Raw genomic sequence first — 9900 nt, 5'->3', positions numbered from 1 at the left:
TGGTTTCAGAAGGCGGCACAAAACCGTGGTTGCCTTAAGAACACCAGAGGAGCTCTGTGCGATCAATGGTCCATGCCACCCAGCATTCTGTTTCCAACCATGGGAAGCCAGAGGCTTCTGGGAAACCCAGGAGCACGACACGAGAGCATCAGCCTTCCCTTTGTCTGCAGCCTCAAAGGTATACTTCCTCCAGACATGGAGGTTCCACTGTGCCACCATGGTTGCTAGCAACAGGAGACCTGATTGCCTGTGAATTCACTACGGGAAGTAAACGTTGCTAAACAAAGTGGGACTTTCTTCTGAGTAAATATGCACAGGGTTTGATTCTTCCTGGCATGTGCAAGGCCTTTCTTCGGTTGCAGCCACAAGCCTTTGAAACAGCTCCTTTGGAGCATGTCTATTCATGTGTGTGTACATATTGCCTTAGAGAAGAGCAAGAGTCCAGCAGCACCTTAAACAAAATATGTGGCAGGGTAGGGGCTCCCATGAGTCACTGCTCACTTCTTCAGATACAGCTAAAATGGGAGTCCATCTGTCTGTCCTTGTTTGTTGGAAACTGGAGTGATTTCAGATGCCGAATGACAATAGCAGGTGAATAACAATAGCAGGTGTGATTGGATTTATGTGCAATATGTAGAGGGGTAATAGGCGTGGAGAAATCAGCATTGGTAATGAGACAGGAAACCTAGGTCTCGATTCAGTCCAGGTGGATGCATTGTCTTGAGCTTCATTATCAACTGTAGTTCAGCAGTCTCTCTGCTACATATTGCCTAGCTGCCACCATGCAGGTGAACCAGCTAGCCAAGAAGAGATCCCGAACATTTACCTTTAATACAGCAAACTGCTTGTCTTCCTTATTGGGGTTAACCAGTGTGGTTAGTCCAGTCACCACTAGTTAGCAGAGTGCTTAAATAAAGCTACAAATGCGGGAATGTCAGTTTACCAGGTTACTCAGCTTACAAAGCTACACTGAGCCACGTTGCAAGTTTAGTAGAGAAATAGTAAAGGTTCCCTTGCGCGAAAGCCAGTCGAATCTGACTCTAGGGTTGCGGTGCTCATCTCCGTTTCAAAGCCGAAGAGCCAGCGCTGTCTGAAGACGTTTCCGTGGTCATGTGGCCGGCACGACTAAACACCAAGGCGCACAGAACGCTCCTTCAGAAGAGAAATACTTTTCTCTTTATTTGAGAAGTACACTTTCGATAGGAAAGAGCAGGGACACGATAGAGTACTAACTTACTAGCTAAAGGATGGAGGCAGATTGCAAGAGGCCCATCTGCCGCCTGGTGCCAAGAGAGGACTGCATGTCTCCGTCTTGGTGCATGCAGGGAAAGTGCTCATCTTCAACTCGACTGAGACAGAACAGAAGGAAGGAGAAATGGTCCCTGAGAACACAATCTACATATCAGAGGGGACGCTGGCAGAAAAGTAAAGACAGGAGAAAAGGTCCGTGTGCCTGTCTAGCTATCTATTCACTGCCACAGGAGGTGGCAGCGGCTACAAGCATGGACGGCTTCAAGAGGGAATTAGATAAGCATATGGAGCAGAGGTCCATCAGTGGCTATTAGCCACAAGGTCTAGATAGGAAGGAGGTGTGGTGGCTGAAGTGGTTAAGACGCTGAACTGCAGGCTGTGAAAGGTCAGTAGTTCAGCAGTTCGAGACCCAGGTGCCGCATGACGGAGTGAGCTGCCGTCTCTAGTTCCAGCTCCTGCCAACCTAGCAGTTCGAAAGCAAGAAATTGCAAGTAGATAAATAGGTACCACTTTGGTGGGAAGGTAGCAGTGTTCCGTGCGCCTTGGTGTTTAGTCATGCCGGCCACATGACCACGGAAACGTCTTCGGACAGCGCTGGCTCTTCGGCTTTGAAACGGAAATGAGCACCGCAACCCTAGAGTCGGATTCGACTGGCTTTCAAGCAAGGGAACCTTTACCTTTACCTATAGATAGGAACTATCGGTCTGGGGCAAGTGATGCTCTGTATTCTTGGTGCTTGGGGGGGGGGGGCAACAGTGGGAGGGCTTCTAGTGTCCTGGCCCCACTGCTGGACCTCCTGGTGGCGCCTGGTATTTTTGGCCACTGTGTGACCCAGAGTGTTGGACTGGATGGGCCCTTGGCCTGATCCAACATTGGCTTCTCTTATGTTCTTATAGGAACTCTCGGTCTGGGGCAAGTGATACTCTGTATTCTTGGTGCTTGGGGAGGGGCAACAGTGGGAGGGCTTCTAGTGTCCTGGTCCCACTGCTGGACCTCCTGGTGGCACCTGGTATTTTTGGCCACTGTGTGACCCAGAGTGTTGGACTGGATGGGCCCTTGGCCTGATCCAACATTGGCTTCTCTTATGTTCTTATAGGAACTCTCGCTCGGGGGCAAGGGATGCTCTGCATTCTTGGTGCTTGGAGGGGGGTGGGCAACAGTGGGAGGGCTCCTGGTGTCCTGGCCCCACTGGTGGACCTCCTGAGGGCACCTGGTATTTTTGGCCACTGTGTGCCACAGAGTGTTGGACGGGTTGGGCCACTGGCCTGATCCAGCATTGGCTTCTCTTGTGTTCTCTTATGTTCTCATCTAGCCTCTCTTGCCATGCAGTCTGGAGGTCTGAGACAGGGGGACATCACACCTGGAACTTCCACCATTCCTGTCCCAGGGGCGGACTTCCCAGCTAGGAAGCCTGGAAAAGCAATGCACAAGATAGCAGATGCCATATAATTAGGGTTGCCAACCTCCAGGTGGGGCCTGGGGATCTCCCGCTTTTAGAACTGATCTCCAGCTGACAGAGAGCAACTCCCCTGGAGAAAATGGCTGCTCTGAAGGGTGGACTCTATGGCATTGTACCCTGCTGAAGCCCCTCCCCTCCCCAAACCCCGCCCTCTCCCGGCTCCACCCCCAAAGTCTCCAGATATTTTCCAACCTAGACCTGGCAACCCTACATATAATGCTCAGACAGCCTTTTAAGGTTAGCAGCTGGAGGCCCTGGGCCAAATTGGAGGGGTGCCAAAGCAGTGAGGCATCCATAACAGACTTTGCTGGAAGATGGCTTCATAAATCGCTAGGGCTGGAGATCCCCTAGAATTACAACTGGTCTCCAGGTTCCAGAGATCAGTTCACCCTGGAGAAAACGGCTGCTTCGGAAGGTGGACTCTATGGCATTATACCCCACTGAGGTATCTCCACTTTCCAAAGCTGTAGGGGGAGGCCGTGGATCAGTGGCAGAGCATCTGCTTGGCATGCAGAAGGTCCCAGGTTCAATCCCCAGCGTCTCCAGTGAAAAAATCAGGCAGGAGGTGATGGGAAAGACCTCAGCCTGAGACCTCGGAGAGCCGCTGCTAGTCTGAGTAGACAATACTGATTTGGGGAGGGGCCGTGGCTCAGTGGTAGAGCCTCTGCTTTTCAAGAAGAAGGTCACAGGTTCAGTCCCCGGCATCTCCAGTTAAAAAAGACCAGGCAGGAGGTGATGGGAAAGACCTCAGCTGGAGACCCTGGAGAGCTGCTGCCAGTCTGAGTAGACAATACTGATTTTGGAAGGAGCTGTGGTTCGGTGGTAGAGCCCCTGCTTGGCATTCAGAAGGTCCCCTGTTCAATCCCTGGCATCTCCAGTGAAGAGATCTGGCAGTAGATGATGGGAAAGACCTCCGCCTGAGACCCTGGAGAGCCGCTGCCTGTCTGAGTAGACAATACTGATCTGGGGAGCGGCCGTGGCTCAGTGGTAGAGCCCCTGCTTGGCATGCAGAAGGTCCCAGGTCCAATCCCCAGCGTCTCCAGTGAAAAGACCAGGCAGTAGATGATGGGAAAGACCTCCGCCTGAGACCCTGGAGAGCCCCTGCCGGTCAGAGTAGACAATACTGACTTGGATGGACCGGGGGTCTGATCCAGTAGAAGGCAGCTTCATGTGTTCATGTGACCTCTCCAGGCTCCACCCTTTCTCAAATCTCCAGGTATTTCCAAGCCCAGAGCCGGCAACCCCACTCGGTGTACTATAATTACCGGGTTCCCGTTGTTTGTGGAGTTGTTCTGGTTCGGAGGGGATTCTCCAAGGTCTGACCTATTACAGTCTGGCCACGAGAGCCCCACGTAGAGATGTAAAATTTCCGGAAATTTTGAAGCTCAGAAAAAAAACAGGTTCCCGTTGTTTGTGGAGTTGTTCTGGTTCGGAGGGGATTCTCCAAGGTCTGACCTATTCCAGTCTGGCCACGAGAGCCTCCCCACAACTAGCATATTAAAAATATAGTGTATCCAAACAGTTATTACAAACAGAATACCCGCCCACATGCAAAAACAAAACTGAAACCTTTTTCTTTTCTCGTGACAATCGCACCTCCTAAAGGAAGAAATGCATCTTGTTCTTGCATTGGAGAGTTCAGTTTGTAACCTAGGACTTGCTTGTCTTCAGTGCACAGAAATTAGATCAATCTGATACCATATATATATTTTTTAGAAATGATTTGGAAAATATTTGAACACCTTGTCTTAAACTATTTTATTCATCATGTTAAAATAAAACGTTCCATAATCAATTTTTTTCTTTTCTTTTTTCAATTTTTCCAATTTTTTGGAAAAAAACAAAAAAGGCTTCAGGGGGAAAAAAAGGGGGGGAAACGTTTTTTTCCCGGGCCTTCACATCTCTACCCCCACGCCAACTCCCCTTTTCTTGTGGAAGAAGAGCTGAGAGCTGCTCTGGTGTGATAAAAAGGTGACTGGCCCTGGCCCAAAGGCAGGGTTATTATCTGTCGCCTGGAGCCAGTCTGTGCTTGCTCAACGGGCAGTGACACACACACCCCAAGGGAAGCCAGCCGTTATCTGGCCTGTGGCCAACCTGCCCCTGCGCTCTGGCCTGTCCTTGAGAGCCTCCTCCTTATTAGTAACCTGAGAAAAACCAGAAGCAAGCTGCACGCTGCTCATCATCTCTGGGAATTAAAAAAGAGGACAGGTCATTTCAACCAACCGACTGGAATTAAATCAGGAGAGTTTTTGGCTCAACGTGAGGAAGGGCTTCCCGACAGTCAAGAGTGGTTCCTGAGTGGAACAGGCTTCCTCGGGAGGCGGTGGGCTCTCCTTCTCGGGAGGTCTTCAAGCAGAGGCTCGAGGGCCACCTGGCAGCCATGCAGTTTGGTGTGGTGGTTAAGTGCGCAGACTCTGATCTGGGAGAACCGGGTTTGATTCCCCACTCCTCCACTTGCAGCTGCTGGATGACCTTGGGCAAGCCGGTAGTTCTGATAAGAGCTCCTCCATATGTTTATCCATATAACCTGGAATTGGCTCGGGTATTTCTGGAATGTGTGCAGCTATCACCAGATCAGCTCCATCTCAGCTCCTTTGTGTCCTTACAAATTCCACAGCTTCGTGGCAACACCATTCTGCAAAAACACGGTTCTGAAACACAGATCCTCATGGATCCTTGGATTTTTTGCATTGGGTCACCCCAAACACAACATCAAATCACATAACATGTCCACGGCCACAGCTAGTACAGCAAAAATCATGGATCCACGGCTTTCTGGTGACACCATTCTGCAAAAACATGATCCTGAAGCATGGATCCTCATGGATGTTTGGGTTTTTTGTATTGGGACACCCCAAACATACCATAAAATCCTATATCATGTCCATGGCCACAGCCTGCATCACAGATATCATGGTGCCATGGCTCTGTGGCAACACCATGCTGCAAAAACATGGTTCCGAAGCACGGATCCTAATGGATCCTCAAGGTTTTTGCGTTGGGTCACCATGAAGTCACCATCAAATCACATATCATGTGCATGGGCACAGCTTGCACCACAAAAGTCATGGATCCACAGCTTCGTAGCAACACCATGCCGCAAAAAATGGTTCTGAAGCACGGATCCTTATGGATCCTTGGATTTTTTGCATTGGGTCACCCCAAACACAACATCAAATCACATAACATGTCAATGGCAACAGCTAGTACCACAAAAATCATGGATCCACAGCTTCGTGGCAACACCATTCTGCAAAAACACAGTTCTAGAGCACGGATCCTCAGGGTTTCTGCATTGGGTCACCATGAACACAACATCAAATCACAAAACGTGTCCATGGCAACAGCTAGTACCACAAAAATCATGGATCCCCATCTTCGTGGCAACATCATTCTACAAAAACACGGTTCTAGAGCACAGATCCTCATGGATCCTCAGGGTTTCTGTGTTGGGTCACTCCGCAGCTATGTGGCAACACCATGAAGCCAAAACATGGTCCTGAAGCACGGACCCTCATGTATCCTCAAGGTTTTCGTAATGGGTCACTCCAAACACACCATCAAATCACATAACATGTCTATGCCAAGAGGAGAGCAGGACTGTGCGTACTGACCCTGACCCTGGACATACAACCATCTACAATGAGGCCTGTGCACAGAGGTCAATTCGGGGGGGATCGCGGGGGATCGCAGTTCCCCCGGGTGAGGTGCGGGGGATGGGGCACACGACGAAGCCCTGCCCCCCATTTCCGGCCCTCATTCATCCAGGAGGAGGCAGGAGAAGAGGGAGGGTAAGTTGCTTCCTCCCCGCCTCTCCCCACCCCTGCCTGCCTGGGGCCAGGGAGGGCCTTGGCGGGGCTTCCTCGCACTCCCGCTGGCCTTGCAGGTCCACCGCCGGGCCCCTGATGTCAGGGGGTGTGGCATATGCTAATGAGTTATGCTAATGAGTTCCCCTAGCTCTTTTTCTACGAAATGACCCCTGGTGGTGACAATAGTCTGCAAAAACATCATTCTGGAGCACAGATCATCATAGATGCTTGAAGTTTTTGTGTTGGGACACCCCAAACTTACCATTAAATCCCGTATCATGACCATGGCCACTACTTCCACCACAGAATTCATGGGTCCATGGCTTTGTTGCAACACCATGCTTGAAAAACATGGTTCCGAAGCATGGATCCTCATGGATCCTTGGTGTTTCTATGTTGGGTCACCATGAACTCAGCATCAAATCACATATCATGTCCATGGGCACAGCTTGCACTGCAGAAGTCATGCATACACGGCTTCAGAACCATCTTTTGGCCCCATGGTGTTGCCACGAAGCTGTGGACATATGATTTCTGTGGTGCATCCTGTGGCCATGGACAAGGCATATTATTTGATGGTGATGTTGGGGTGACCCAGTGCAAAAATCATAAGAATGCACGAGGATCCGTGCTTCGGAACTATGTTTTTGCAGCATGGTGTTGCCACAGAGCCATGGCACCGTGATTTCTGTGGTGCAGGTTGTGGCCATGGACATGATATGGGATTTAATGGTATGGGATTTAACGGTATGTTTGTGGTGTCCCAATACAAAAAAACCAAGCATCCATGAGGATCCATGCTTCAGAATCATGTTTTTACAGAATGGTGTCACCACGGAGCCGTGAAGCCATGATTTTTGTGGTGCAAGCTGTGGCCGTGGACGTGTTATGTGATTTGATGGTGTGTTTCGGGTGACCCAGTTGGAAAACCCTGAGGATCCGTCCTTTGGAACCATGTTTTTCCAGTTTTGTGGTGCCACAAATATATGGGGGCATGATTTTGGAGTGCTGCCTATAGTCTAAAACATGGTCTACAGTATGATGTTTGTTTTGTTTCATTTCAGCGTTTCATTTCATTTTTCACACACACCAATGCTCCCTCTAAGCTGAGCAAAAATTCTACTTTGTGAGCTACTTGTGCTAAAGTCGTGAGCGAGCGATTTGGCTGCTGCATAAATTAGTTTGCTCTGGAGCCCCATCCTTCCTGAGCTAAGACAAAAATGTGTGAGCCGGAGGCTGAAAAACTGTGATCCAGCTCACACTAACTCAGCTTAGAGGGAACACTGACACACACTCCACCTTCCTTTCTTTTGGGGAGAGGAGAGGACACTGAAACCCCCCCACACACACACACAAACGCACTAGGGAAGCTAGAGCTTGACTCCCGATAAGACATAAAAGAGGGATTTCTCACCACCACTCAAGCAGGAAGGCTATCGGAGAGGCCGGAGAAGGAAAGAGCTGCGATGCCAGAGGCAAGAAGGAGGGACATTGCAAAGCACAAGCAGGGCTTCTGAGGAAGGAGGGGCAGCTCGGAAGCCAGCCCGAACCGTGCTTCAGGCGGAGCACACTAGAGGGGACACGCTCTAGCCCTCGTCTCTATGGTTCTCATAACCATAGAGACTTGGAGGACTTAAATGCTAGAGCGGCCATTTCCGCCGCCATTTTCCCCGGCAGGCCTGAATTTTTAAAAAGCGGGTAAGGGGTCTCAAGTGGTGAAGACGCTGAACTGCAGGCTGTGGAAGGTCAGTAGTTCAGCAGTTCGAGACCCGAGTGTGCCGCGTGACGGAGTGAGCTCCCGTCTCTGGTTCCAGCTCCTGCCAGCCTAGCAGTTCGAAAGCAAGAAATTGCAAGTAGGTAAATAGGTACCACTTCGGTGGGACGGTAAGAGAAGAAGAAGAAGAAGAGATTGGATTTATACCCCGCCCTTCACTACCCAAGGGAGTCTCAGAGCGGCTTACAAACTCCTTTCCCTTCCCCTCCCCACAACAGACACCCTGTGAGGTGGGTGGGGCTGAGAGGGCTCTGACACAAACTGCTCTTTTTCAAGGACAGCTGTGCCAGAGCTTGTGACTGACCCAAGGTCACATCAGCGGGTGCAAGTGGAGGAGTGGGGAATCAAACCCGGTTCTCCCAGATTAGAGTCCGCACACTTAACCACTACACCAAACTGGCTCTCGTAACAGCGTTCCGTGCGCCTCGGCATTTAATCATGCTGGCCACATGTCCACGGAAACTCTTCGGACAGCGCTGGTTCTTCCCACAACCCTAGAGCCGGATTCGACTGGCTTTCGAGCAAGGGAACCTTTACCTTTAAGGGGGCTTTAAATCAGGGTTTCCCCCGCCCCCAGCGGGGGCTTGGCAAGCCTACTCCCTCCCAGGGCGTCTGTTGTGGGGAGGGGAAGGGAAGGGAGAGGAGTTTGTAAGCCGCTCTGAGACTCCTTTGGGTAGTGAAGGGCGGGGGATGCATCCAATCTCCTCCTCCTCCTCCTCCTCCTCCTCCTCTTCTTCTTCTTCCTCTTCTTCTTCTTCTCCTTCTTCTCTGAACTTAAGCAGATCACGAGAGGGAGGGCAGGAAGGGTTGCCTCAGGGCTTAGTTCTCGTGCCCCTTTCTGACACGCCCAGGGAAACGCTGATCGCCACATTGGGGTCAGGAAGCCCTTTTTCTCCAGGCCAGTTTGGCCGGAGAGCCCGGAGGCCTTTTGTCATCTTCTGGGCGTGGATCAACAGTCACTGGGGGTTTGGGGGGGGAAGTATTTCTGAATTTCCTGCCTTGTGCAGGGGGTTGGACTAGATGACCCTGGAGGTCCCTTCCAACTCTATGATTCTATAATTCCAGGGCGCCAGCCCAGTGAACTCCTAGTTATCCACTGAAAGTGTACACAGCTTAACAGGCAACCTCCTAGGGTTGCCAGTTCTGGGTGCAGACACTCCTGGAGATTTGGGGGTGGATGCGGCTGGCTTCACTGGGGGTGTAGTAAATATGTTGTAATTTAGTGGATGTGACCATCCACTACCAACCTTCCGGTCTGCAGTTCAGCGTCTAAACCACTTGAGCCATGGCAGCCCTTGAGAACTCTATGTTGGTCTCTCCAACATTCTTCTTTACGCATGAGCTAGCTTATACCAAGCCGCGTTTTGCCAAAGGCTTCTTCACAAAGACGCTGAACTGCAGACCGGAAGGTTGGTAGTTCAGCAGTTCGAGACCCGAGTGCCGCATGACGGAGTGAGCTCCCGTCTCTGGCCCCAGCTCCTGCCAACGTAGCAGTTCGAAAGCAAGAAATTGCAAGTAGATAAATAGGTACCGCTTCGGTGGGAAGGTCACAGCGTTCCGTGCACCTCAGCGTCTAGTCATGCCGGCCACGTGACCACGGAAATGTC

Source organism: Gekko japonicus, unplaced genomic scaffold (genome assembly GCF_001447785.1).
Source record: "Gekko japonicus isolate JY-2015 unplaced genomic scaffold, Gekko_japonicus_V1.1 scaffold2, whole genome shotgun sequence".
NCBI classification, from domain to species: domain Eukaryota; kingdom Metazoa; phylum Chordata; class Lepidosauria; order Squamata; family Gekkonidae; genus Gekko; species Gekko japonicus.
Note: the sequence above shows the minus strand (reverse complement) of the source record.